The following is a 13,074-nucleotide window of genomic DNA, read 5'->3' on the forward strand; positions in this document are numbered from 1 at the left end:
GTGCACGTTAGCAGGAAGCCGGGACTCAAACCCAGGCACTCCAATGTGAGGCATGTTCCGAGCAGCATCTTAATGACTACACCAGAGCCCACCCCCGGCTCACATCTTAATGCTTCTCATGTAGTAATTAATACTCAACAGAGTGAACAGGGGGTAGCTGAGAAGATGTGATCTCCGCTTCGAGTTCTACAGACCAAAGTGCAGTGCAATTATTTGTAGCATTTTGGGTGATAAAGTTAGATAATGGGTGGGTCTGTGATTTTTACACCTTTAAGAGTTCATTAGAGGATGCTACATATTTAGTGTATAAGAAAAAGACATGAATCTTCAAGTTTAAAAAAATCTAGACTTTTTCTTCCAAACTAGAACCGTTTAGTTAGGAACATGAGCCAAGCAGACTAAATTTTGTAAAAGTAGTTAAAAGTGATCATGTAAGCTGTGGTGTTTTGTGAAATGAGGAAGAAATAACTATGTGGCCTGCACCATCAGTAACATTGACGGTTTCCTGTGCTAGAGGACTTGCAGACCTGTGTATCCAATTGTAGATTTCCAATTGCACATGAGTTAAAAGCCTGTCACCTACTACATGTCCAAAATGAAGCATTGTATGAAACCCCAAACCATCTCCCATGTTTCATTTCTGATCAATGGCATCTCGGTCATTCCAGAAATCTCCCTCTGCCTCGTTTCCCATCACAGGTAGGTTTGGCCAGAATATCCTGTAGTTGCCACCCCTTCATTCTCATAAACCTCATTCCTGCTTTGATGAGTCATTTACAGTTTCCCAGATAAGCTGCTTACTTCCGTGGTTCTGTGCCTTTGCTTATTCCATCTGCTTGGCTGGGCCCTTCACCTACCTAGTGAACTCCTTTTCTCCAAGAATCAGCTCAAGTGTTTCTTCCTTTATACACCGTACAATTTTTGTTTAATTATTTGAGAAAAATATGGAGAGGGCAGGCTCCAGGCTCACTGCTTCACTCCCCAAATGCCTGTAATGGCTAGGGGCTGGTGGCTGAGAACGCCATAGAGTTCTCCCACGGGAATGCCAGGACTCTAATTACTTGAGCCATCATAACTGCCTCCCAGGGCCCACATTATCAGGAAGCTGGATCAGGAACCATAGTTAGGTACTCTGATGTGGGATGTGAGAGTGTGACCAACATCCACTGCCAGGCCAAATGCCTGCCCCAGTGCACCTTGTGTCTGCACCCCTACACTGGTTTCTCCCATGTGTGGCACTACATGGGCAGCCAACAGTTACTAAATGCTTACTATGTGCCAAGCGTTACTCTAGATATTTGCCATGATGCATTAACTTAGTTAATTTATGGGGGTAGGCACTGTCACCCTACTTTTAGACGGACAAGACTGAGGTACTGAGAGGTTAAACATATTTGCTGTAGGTGCCTGAGCTTGGAAACCCAGGTGATCTGATTCCAGAGCCACTGTGCCTACTCAGTATGCTGGGAGTGGGAATGGGGGGACAAAAATACCTGAACTAACCAATAGACTGGTTCTTTTATTCACATGTGGTTCAAAGAACATCTTACTCCTAGAATCTTACTCAGAATACAAGTAAATTCAAAACCAGTTCACGAAGCAAACAGTTGGTTTGAGACACAAGGTGGGTTATTTTACACTTGATCTTAGCCAAAAGGCCGAGAAGCAATGAGGTGGGTTATATTAACAAAGTCCATAGGTACATGTTTTAGGAAGATTGATGCATAGTTTAGGGATTCTGTAGTGTATTTCTGACATATTTGGATCATCTTTCACTGGAAGCCTTAAAATATAGAAACAGGGTTGAAAATATACTACTCTGCCTTCAAAAATATTCCACTTGTTTTGCAAAGTCTACAGTCTTTGAACAAAAAGAGACAGATTTCAGCCACAATTTCAGCCTCACATTTCACTGGCTTTCCTTGACCATTTGAAATTACAGCTTGAGTTTAGCATCCTCGCACCTGGGTGTGGGAAGGCCTCCCCAGAGTTCCCCAGCACAGCTTGCCACAGCCAGGAATGGCTTCAGTGTCATCTTCGCCTTTCTAGGCTCACAGACAAGCCCTGGAAATGACAGGTTTACAGCCCGGACTTGGAAAGCCATTTCCTGTGTGTCTGTAACAGCTTGGTAACCAGGGTCTGGAACTCCTCTTTCTTTCCCTGTGTTTACCATTTTCAGGGGCGGGGGAAGCAAAGAGCAAAGAAACAGGATTTGATGTTTGTCATTGAAATAAAAATGTAGCTCTTTTTCTGGCATAATTACCTGTCTCCATTCCTAAATGGGACCCGAATCCCCTACACACCTTCCCTGGCAAGCTGGGGGTGTGCATCCACATTTTAAAATTTAGAATCCAAAGTAACAGTGCAATCACTTCCAACTGCAGGCGCACTGAACTTGAGTGCAGGCACAGCTGCCAAGACACACACACACTCACACATACACTCACACACACTCTCCACCCTTCCCCTCCCCATCCTGAGGCTTTCTTTAGCAACTGAAACTGTCTCCTCTTTTCACCATCTTCTGCCTGAGGCTGTCCCTCCAATCTAGCCCTCTACTACAAAAAGTGGCCTAAAAGTCTTGGCAGCAGTAGCATCTGGGATCCACATGTGAAACCTGTAAGGCATAGGTTTTTTGTTTTTTGTTTTGTTGTGGTTTTCTTTTTTTTCTTTTAATTTAGGCTTAATCACTTGAGTTCTAAATGCTCCCTGCCCCAGCCCTCCCCTCCATACCAAACTAATTAGGGCAATTATCTGAGCCATCCATGGCTACAGATCAGTTAAACCCTGTTATTGAGGTTAACAAATAAGAGGGTTAATTTCTCTTGACTGCTCCATAGTTGGGGAAGAAAGATAATAAGCCCTTTCATTTGTCTGCTGCTTTAGAGTTTTCAAACTCTTGTCTCTGCTACCAGCTGCTACCTAGGAGAAGGGCTCACCTTGGAGTTCCAGACTGTCTGGAACCACAAGGTAAGTGATTTAATTCTGAATGAAGCACAGAATTCACTACAGCACATGGAAGAGGCTCCTTCAGCCTCGCTGCTTCCACGTGTAAAAAATATTTTGAAGCCTGCGCCGCGGCTCACTAGGCTAATCCTCCGCCTAGCGGCGCCAGCACACCGGGTTCTAGTCCCGGTCGGGGCGCCGGATTCTGTCCCGGTTGCCCCTCTTCCAGGCCAGCTCTCTGCTGTGGCCAGGGAGTGCAGTGGAGGATGGCCCAAGTCCTTGGGCCCTGCACCCTATGGGAGACCAGGAGAAGTACCTGGCTCCTGCCATCGGATCAGGGTGGTGTGCCGGCCGCAGCGCGCCAGCCGCAGCGGCCATTGGAGGGTGAACCAACGGCAAAGGAAGACCTTTCTCTCTGTCTCTCTCTCACTGTCCACTCTGCCTGTCAAAAAAAAAAAAAAATTTTTTTTGAGTGGCCGATGCTGTGATATAGCAGGTAAAGCCACCTGCCTGCAATGCCGGCATCCCATATGAGTGCCGGTTTGAGTCCCGGCTGCTCCACTTTCAATCCAGCTCTCTACTATGGCCTAGGAAAGCAGTAGAGAATAGCCCAAGTCTTTGGGACCATGTACCCACATGGGAGACCGAGAAGAAGCTTCTGGCTCCTGGCTTTGGGCTGGCGCAGCTCCAGCCATTGCAGCCATCTGGAGAGTGAACCAACAGAAGGAAGATTCTCCCTCTCTCTCTCTCTCTCTCTCTCTCTCTCCTTTCTCTGCCTCTGCCCCTCTGTAACTCTGCCTTTCAAACAAATAAATAAATCTTTTTTAAAAATTTATTTTCGGGGCCGGCGCTGTGGTGCAGCGGGTTAACGCCCTGGCCTGAAGCGCCAACATCCCATATGGGCACCGGTTCTATTCTTGGCTGCTCCTCTTCCAATCCAGCTCTCTGCTATGGCCTGGGAAAGCAGTAGAAGATGGCCCAAGTCCTTGGGCCCCTGCACCCACATGGGAGACCCAGAAGAAGCTCCCATCTCCTGGCTTCGGATTAGCGCAGCTCCGGCCGTTGCGGCCAACTGGGGAGTGAACCAGCAGATGGAAGACCTCTCTCTCTCTCTGCCTCTCCTCTCTCTGTGTAACTCTTTCAAATAAATAAATCTTTCAAAAAATTATTTTCATGGTTTTAAAAGAAATGGGATTGCCAGTTAGTAGCATCTGATGCCAACTTGGAGGTACTGAGTTTAGACAGGGATGGGCATTCAGTTCAGTGGTTAAGAAGTGGCTTGGGACACCCACATCCCAGATTATGCACGATCCGAGTCCTGGCTATACTCCCCATTTGAGCTTCCTACTAAAGGTCACCCTGGGAGGCAGCAGGGTGATGGCTACAGTAATTGAGTCCTTGCCACTGTTCACTTGGGAGACTTGGATAGAATTCTGGGCTCCTGGCTTCAGCCTGGCACAGTCCTGGCATTTGAGAAATGAACAGTGGGTCTAAGATACCTCTCTTTGTCTCTCAGACTTTGAAATAAATGAATTTAAGAAAGCAAAAATAGGGACCAGCACTGTGGCATAGCAGGTAGAGCTGTCGCCTGCAGCACCAGCATCCCATATGGGCACTGGTTCAAATCCCTGCTGCTCTACTTCCAACCCAGCTCCCTGCTAATGTGCCTAGAAAAGCAGCAGAAGATGGCCCAAGAGCTTGGGCCCCTGCACCCATGTGGGAGACCCGGATGAAGCTCCTGGCTTTGGCCTGGCCAAGCTCTGGCTGTTGTAGCCATTGGGGAAATAAAGCAGCAGATGGAAGATTGCTTTCTCTCTCTCTTTCTTTCTTTCTCTCTCTCTCCCTCTGCCTCTCCTTCTCTATAACTTTGACTTTCAAATAAGTTCATTAATTAAAAAAAAAAAAAAAAAGAAGGAGGAGGAGGGCTGGTGCTGTGATGTAGTAAGCTAAACCTCTGCCTGCAGCACCAGCATCCCATATAGGCACCAGTTTGTGTCCCAGCTGCTTCTCTTCTAATCCAGCTCTCTGTTTATGGCCTAGGAAACCAGTGGCAGATGGCCCAAGTGCTTGGGCCCCTATACCTGTGTGGGAGATCTAGAAGAAGCTTCTGGCTCCTGGCTCCTGGCTCCTGGCTCCTGGCTTCAATCTGCCCACATCTGGCTGCTGTGGCCATTTGGGGAGTGAACCCGCAGATGGAAGACCTTTCCCTCTATCTCTCCCTCTCTCCATCTGTAACTCTCTGCCTTTTAAATAAATAAATTTAAAGAAACAAAAAAGAAAGCAAAAATAAAAACTTTAGACAGTCAGTCTTTTTTTAGATCATGTGACCCATGTCCTGGTTATTTTTGACTTAGAGGTCGCTGGATCCATCGAGTCGTTCCGGGTAGTCATGGACTGCCTGGGTTTTTCTATTCTTTGTGCACTTTGGTTTCCAGTACGAAAGGCTGCCCCACATCAGTCTCGCTGGGTAGCTAAACCAGAGTGCCTAATTTAATCTTAGGCCCTGAAGGCTTATTTTAGATTACACGTCCTGGCACTGAATTTTTTGAAGCCCAGGAGAGTAGCTGAAGGAGGATTAGGTTTTCTTGGTATTATCATGACTTTGAATATTTTCCCAGCAGGGCTTGTGAAATTTGATAATAGTGACGAAGAACAGGTTTTCAGTTGCTTCACATAAGTGACAAAATAAGAGGAAAAAAAAATTTCTGTGTTACAGAAACACAGAAAAAAAACCCTTACCACGAATATATTTAGCATTTTCAAGGAAAGGAGCAATGCTTACACCAAAAAGGCAAACATTCTATCGAAGTTACATTGCTTCAATTAATTCTCTTAACTTCAGTATTATATATAAATCTTTATGATAGTATTCATAAAAAATTTGATTATGAAAATGATGCATTCTCACTGGAGATATTCTGAAAAAAAGAAACTAGCAATTATTCTGATAGTAAAATCCACTGTTAACACTTTGTTAAAAGATCTATTTTATTTAATTGAAAGACAATGTCAGAAAGAGAGGGACCTTCCATCCAGGAGTTCACTCCCCCAAATGACTAAACAGCCAGGGCTGGGCCAGGTTGGAGCCAGAAGCCAAGAACTCCATCTGGGTCTGCCTCTGTGTGACATGGTCATCATCCACTTCCTTCCAGATACATTAGCAGAGAGCTGGATTAGAAGCAGAGCAGCAGGGACACAAACTGCACCATGCATCCCCTCTGTTAGCATTTTAATAAACAGTATTTTCTTAGAATTTTTTCTATGCATATATATGTATATTATGAAAAGCATATTCTACATTTTCCTTCACTTGGCCTTATTAGTGCCATTGAGAATCTCCCCATTCCCATGGTAGTATTTATTTGTTTTCTTATGTATTAGTTATTGATAACAGCATGAAAAACAAGTTACATTAATACAGAAATAATTATACTTAACATCTAGCATTATCAGTGCCATTAAGAATTCTTCAAAAGGTGCCAGTGCTGTAGCATAGTGGGTTAAGCCACCGTCTGCAGCAACATTCCATGTGGGTGCTGGTTTGATTCCCACCTGCTCTACTAATTCACCTGAGAAAGCAGTGGAAAATGGCCCAAGTTCTTGGGCCCCTGCACCTGTATGAGAGATCTGGAAGAAGCTCCTGTTACCTGGTTTCAATCTGGCCCAACTCCAGCTGTTGGCGGCCATTTGGGGAATGAACCAGCAGATGCAAGATCTGTCCCTCTCTTTGTAACTCAGCCTTTCTTTTCTTTTCTATCTTTCTTTCTTTCCTTTTTTTTTTTTTTTTGGACAGGGAGAGTTAGACAGTGAGAGAGAGAGAGAATTATAGACAGTGAGAGAGAGACAGAGAGGAAGTTCTTCCTTCCATTGGTTCACCCCCCAAATGGTCCCTACAGCCGGCGAGCTGTGCCTATCCAAAGCCAGGAGCCAGGTGCTTCCTCCTGGCTCCCATGCTAGTGCAGGGCCCAAGGACTTGGGCCATCCTCCACTGCCTTCCCGGGCCACAGCAGAGAGCTGGACTGGAAGAGGAGCAACCGGGACAGAATCAGCTCCCCAACAGGACTAGAACCCTTGGTGCCAGCGCCACAGGCGGAGGATTAGCCTAGTGAGCTGCAGCGCCAGACTGTAACTCTGCCTTTCAAATTAAATAAGTAGATCTTTTAAAAAAAAAGAATTCTTCAAAAACCTAGTGTTTATGCCTAACTTTAAAATTGTATCATAATTTATCAATTATTTATCTGTTGCATATTAAAGTGATGTTCAAAATTTTTTACCACTGTATTAACAATATGATGAATATCTTTGTAATTTATTTGGTTGTAGTAATTTATTATAGAACTGCTTCTGTAGGAATTCTTTTTTTAAGATTTTATTTATTAAAAAGAAAGGAAAGAAAAAAAAGAAAAGAGAAAAAAAGATTTTATTTATTTATTTGAGAGGTAGATTACAGAGAGAGAGAGGAAGACTCAGAGAGAAAGGTCTTCTGTCTGCTGGTTCACTCACCAAATGGCTGCAACAGCTGGTACTGGGCTGATTCGAAGCCAGGAGCCACGAGCTTCTTCCAATTCTCCCATGCGGTTGCAAGGTCCCAAGCACTTTGGCCATCTTCCACTGCTTTCCTGGGCCATTAGCAGGGAGCTGGATCAGAAGTGGAGCAGCAGGGACTTGAACCAGTGCCCATATGGGATGCTGGCACCACAGGCAAGGCTTAGACTACTAAGCCACAGCACCAGCCCCTTTTGTAGGATTTCAAGACAGTTTATCCAATTTGCTTCACTTCCTACTCTTAACTTCTTAAGGCCACATTTGAATAAATACTTTCAAAATTTTTGCACATTTCCTTCAAATCTTAAATGTTAAGTCCCTTGCCAGAGGCCAGCTGTTCATAGCAACAATTTGGCATTTCTAGTATTTGTCTTTCTGTTGCTGTCAGAAGCCGTATTTCTATTGAGACTACGCCAAAAAGCTTTGTGCTCCAATTGAGAGCCTGGTTATTTCACCTTCAGCAAAAGGAATTCGTGACCACTGTAAACTAAAGACAGATTTGGAGGTGAAAAGAGGACTAGGGAAAGAAAGTAAGCTATGCCTTTTCCCTCTGTTTATGCGCGATTGACAACGTTACTGCAATCAACAGAGAGAAACTTTAGGTGGAGCTAAGGGCCACTGAAGATAAGCAGTGGCCCAGGCACCCTGCAGCAGCTGGTGGCACTCCAGAGCTGGTCAACTGGGGGGGGGGGGGGGGTGGCAGGGAACACCTCCTGGCCCCAAAAAAGGACAGAAGGAAAATACCGCCTTATCTTGGCTCGTGCTGTTAGGGCAATTCCACAACTGCAGATCCCAATAGAGCATTCCTGGAGGACTAACAGGCAGAGATTCCTGGAGAGGTGCTTCCAGGGAGAAGCAGTGTTATCCTTACTCTCATCTTGTCACTTCACCATCCTCTTATTGTTACTGCGCTGCGGGCATGCCTTGTCATCCCAACCAGACTCCTGTTGCTGGAGAGTGCAGCACAGCCTCCCATTTCTCTGGGACAACCTCAGGGACCCAGCAGAAAGGAATGAAATTAGACATCATGTAGTAAGTATTTGAACAAACAAAGCAACTCTAAGGAGATTCGAGCACAACGAGTTTTCATTTGGTTGCCATGGGACACTGAGCAGGCCAGCCAAGGAGAGAAGAGGCATATTAACGAGCGTTTATACCAATGTCCTTATTTCCCTGGGCTGGCCCTGACGGAAGCTGGCCAAGTCTGGATTCTGATTCCTGTACCCCAGTTAATCCAACTAAAATAACTTTCAGTTCACCAAGACTCTGCCCCCTGCCTCTACTATAAGAAAAAGAAATAATAAGCAAATGATGGGGGTGGGGGTGTTATTAGGCCTAGTGGTTAAGATATCCAGGTCTCACTTAGGGATACCTGACTCAATGCCCAGATCCATCTTCTAACTCCAGCTCCCTGCTAAAGCAGACCCTGGGAGGCAGTGGTGATAACTAAAGTAGTTGGGTTCCTGCCACCCTCAAGGAGACAAAGACTGAGTTCCCAGCTCCTGAGTTCAACTTCAGCCCAGCCCAGCTGTTGCAGGCCTTTGGGGAGTGAACAAGGAGATGAGAATCCTCTCTCTCTCTCTCTCTGTCTTTCCTTTGCTCTCTCTGCATCTCAATAAAAGAGAAATTATAATATATATTTAAATTTTTCTAAAAAGGAAAGAAAAGAGGCTGGCATCATGGCTCAGTGAATTAAGCTGCCAGTGCCTGTGATGTTGGCTTCCCATTTGAGTGCCAGTTCAAGTCCCGGCTACTCCACTTTCAATCTAACTCCCTGCTAATGTACCTGGGAAACAGTGGAAAATGGCCCAAATACTTGGGTCCCTGCACTCACATGGGCAACCCTGGTGAAGTTTCAAGCTACTGGCTTCAGCCTGGCCCAGCCCTTGTCATTGTGGAGTGAACCAGTGGATGGGAGATCTCTCTCTCTCTCTGCCTTTCAAATAAATAATTATATCCTTTTTTTAACTTTTATTTAGTAAATATAATTTTCCAAAGTAAAGTTTATGGATTACAATGGCTTCCCCCCCCCATAACTTCCCTCCCACCCTTACCCCTCCCATCTCCCGCTCCCTCTCCCATTCCATTCACATCAAGATTCATTTTCAATTATCTTTATATACAGAAGATCGATTTAGTATAAATTAAGTAAAGATTTCATCAGTTTGCACCCACACAGAACATAAAGTGTAAAATACTGTTTGAGTACTAGTTATAGCATTAATTCACATTGGACAACACATTAAGGACAGAGATCCCACATGAGGAGTAAATACAGTGACTCCTGTTGTTGACTTAACAATTTGACACTCTTGTTTATAGCGTCAGAAATTTCCCTAGGCTCTAGTCATGAGTTTCCAAGGCTATGGAAGCCTCTTGAATTCGCTGACTTTGATCTTATTTAGACAAGGTCATAGTCAAAGTGGAAGTTCTCTCCTCCCTTCAGAGAAAGGTACCTCCTTCTTTGATGGCCCATTCTTTCTACTGGGATCTCACTCGCAGAGATCTTTAATTAAGGTTTTTGTTTTTGTTTTTGTTTTTTTGCCAGAGTGTCTTGGCTTTCCATGCCTAAAATACTCTCATGGGCTCTTCAGCCAGATCTTTAAAGAGAGAGAGAGAGAGAGAGAGAGAGAGAGAGAGAGAGAGAATAGGGATTTTTGTTAAGGATTGATTGATTGGTTTGAAGGCAGAGTTACAGACAGAGAGAGACAGAAAGGTCTTCTACCCACTGGTTCACTCGCCAAATGGCCACAATGGCTGGAGCTGAGCTGAGCTGAAGCCAGGAACCAGGAGCTTCTTCTGGATCTCCCAGTGGGTGCAGGAGCCCACGCTCTTGGTCCATCTTCCACTGCTTTCCCAGGCCATAAGCAGGGAGCTGGATTGGAAGAGGAGCAGCCAGAACTAGAACCAGGGCCCATATGTGATGCTAGCACCACAAGTGGAGGCTTAACCTACTAGGCCACAGCACCAGCCCCAAGCATAGCCCCAAGCATCTATCTTTCTTTCTTTCTTTCTTTCTTTCTTTCTTTCTTTCTTTCTTTCTTTCTTTCTTTCTTTTTTTTACAGGCAAAGTGGACAGTGAGAGACAGAGAGACAGAGAGAAAGGTCTTCCTTTGCCATTGGTTCACCCTCCAATGGCCGCCGCGTCCGGTGCGCGGCGGCTGGCTCACTGCGCTGATCTGAAGGCAGGAGCCAGGTGCTTATCCTGGTCTCCCATGGGGTGCAGGGCCCAAGCACTTGGGCCATCCTCCACTGCACTCCCTGGTCACAGCAGAGAGCTGGCCTGGAAGAGGGGCAACTGGGACAGAATCTGGCACCCCAACCGGGACTAGAACCCCGTATGCCGGTGCCGCTAGGCGGAGTATTAGCCTAGTGAGCCGCGGCGCCGGCAAGCATAGGGATTATTAAAATGACCAACCACTTCCCAGGATTGGTTGTTGTCTAGGTATAAATCCAGCCCAACCTCCATCAGTGTGTGTATTGCAAGGAAACTGCTTGCAGATGCTCTAAAAGGAGTCTATTGACAAAATCTAATTCTCCCTTACCAGGGATTCATAATAGAAATGAAAAATTTTAAATGCTTTGAGGAGTCATTCAATGAAGTAGTTTTGCCATCTTGGCCTGAGTGTCTCAAACTTGGTAAAATCTGTAGAGCAAACTCTGAGACTCACTGCACCTCACCAGGAAGACGCCTTCCTGTGTGGAATGGCCATCCTCGCTGGGGTTTACACTGGTGGGAGCGGGGAACCCATCATGGATTATTCCAAGTGGGCAGTGGTTTTTTTTGTTTTTTTTTTTTGTTTGTTTGTTTTTTTGACAGGCAGAGTGGACAGTGAGAGAGAGAGACAGAGAGAAAGGTCTTCCTTTTGCTGTTGGTTCACCCTCCAATGGCTGCCGCGGCCAGCACGCTGCGGCCGGCACACTGCGCTGATCCGATGGCAGGAGCCAGGAGCCAGGTGCTTTTCCTGGTCTCCCATGGGGTGCAGGGCCCAAGCACCTGGGCCATCCTCCACTGCACTCCCGGGCCACAGCAGAGAGCTGGCCTGGAAGAGGGGCAACCGGGACTAGAGCCCGGTGTGCCGGCGCCGCTAGGCGGAGGATTAGCCTAGTGAGCCGCGGCGCCGGCCGTGGGCAGTGGTTTCTAAGTTGTTTTCACAATAGTTGTGGAATCAGAAAGATCACAGTAGGAGAAATGCAAATGGAAACTACTTGGAAACACTATTTCTTACCAGTTGGACTGGAAAAATTCCATTTGACAACATTCTCTATTGGTGAGGCTCTGGAGACATAGCATGCACTGACAGCACAGGAAGGAAGGCGAAATAGTCAAAACCGATGGAGAGCAATTTGACAATATCTACAGAAATTACAAAAATATTTAGCCTTTGCCTCAGTGATTTCACCTCTGAGAATTTATTCTGTAATTATACTTGTACATGTGTTACCTTTGTATAAGGTTATTCATTAACACAATTTTTATAATAATAACATATTAGAAGTAGCTGGTGGACTGATTAAATGACTGCAGCATGTCCACACAATGGGAAATGATACAGTGGGGGAAAAAAAAAAAACAAAAAAGAAACTCTGCATATGGATATTGAAAGATATCTAAGTTGTACCATCAAATGAAAAAATAAACTTGCAGGTCAATATAACTATACTACTTTTTGTGCAAGAAAGAGGGGTAGGAATATATACATTCATCCTTGCTTGTGTTTGTATAAGGAAATACTGTAATGATGTAAGATGAAAGTCATCACCTATAGAGGTCAGGAGGATCTGGGGGTAGACACTGACAAATTTTTTTTTTTTTTTTTTTGACAGGCAGAGTGGACAGTGAGAGAGACAGAGAGAAAGGTCTTCCTTTGCCGTTGGTTCACCCTCCAATGGCTGCCACAGCCGGCGCGCTGCGGCCAGTGCACCACGCTGATCCGATGGCAGGAGCCAGGTGCTTCTCCTGGTCTCCCATGGGGTGCAGGGCCCAAGCACTTGGGCCATCCTCCACTGCACTCCCTGGCCACAGCAGAGAGCTGGCCTGGAAGAGGGGCAACCAGGACAGAATCCGGCGCCCCGACCGGGACTAGAACCCGGTGTGCGGGCGCCGCAAGGCAGAGGATTAGCCTAGTGAGCCGCGGTGCCCTGACAAACTTTTTTTTAAATGATGTATTTATAATAAGTGTCAAAGGCATCACAAAAATAAGGTCAAGTGTCTGCTAATAACAATAGTTAGAATTAAAAATGGAGAGAATGATCCAACATAAGAAGCAGGCCACACAGCAGACTCATAGAATAACAAATGCCCTAAACAGCACTCTGGCCTCAGAATCAGCCCTTAAGGCATTTGGATCTAGCTAAAAAGCACATCAGAGCATTTCAGGCATGGAAAGCCAAGACACTGTGGCAAAAAATGACCTACATGAAAGATATCTGTGAGTGAGATCCCAGTGGAGAAAAGGGACCATCAAGAAAGGAGGGACCTTTCTCTGAAGGGAGGAGAGAACTTCTAGATTGATTATGGCCTTGTCTAAATAATATCAGAGTTTGTGGACTCAAAAGGCTTCCATAGCCTTGACAGCTCAT

Source organism: Oryctolagus cuniculus, chromosome 7, assembly GCF_964237555.1.
Source record: "Oryctolagus cuniculus chromosome 7, mOryCun1.1, whole genome shotgun sequence".
Lineage (NCBI taxonomy): Eukaryota > Metazoa > Chordata > Mammalia > Lagomorpha > Leporidae > Oryctolagus > Oryctolagus cuniculus.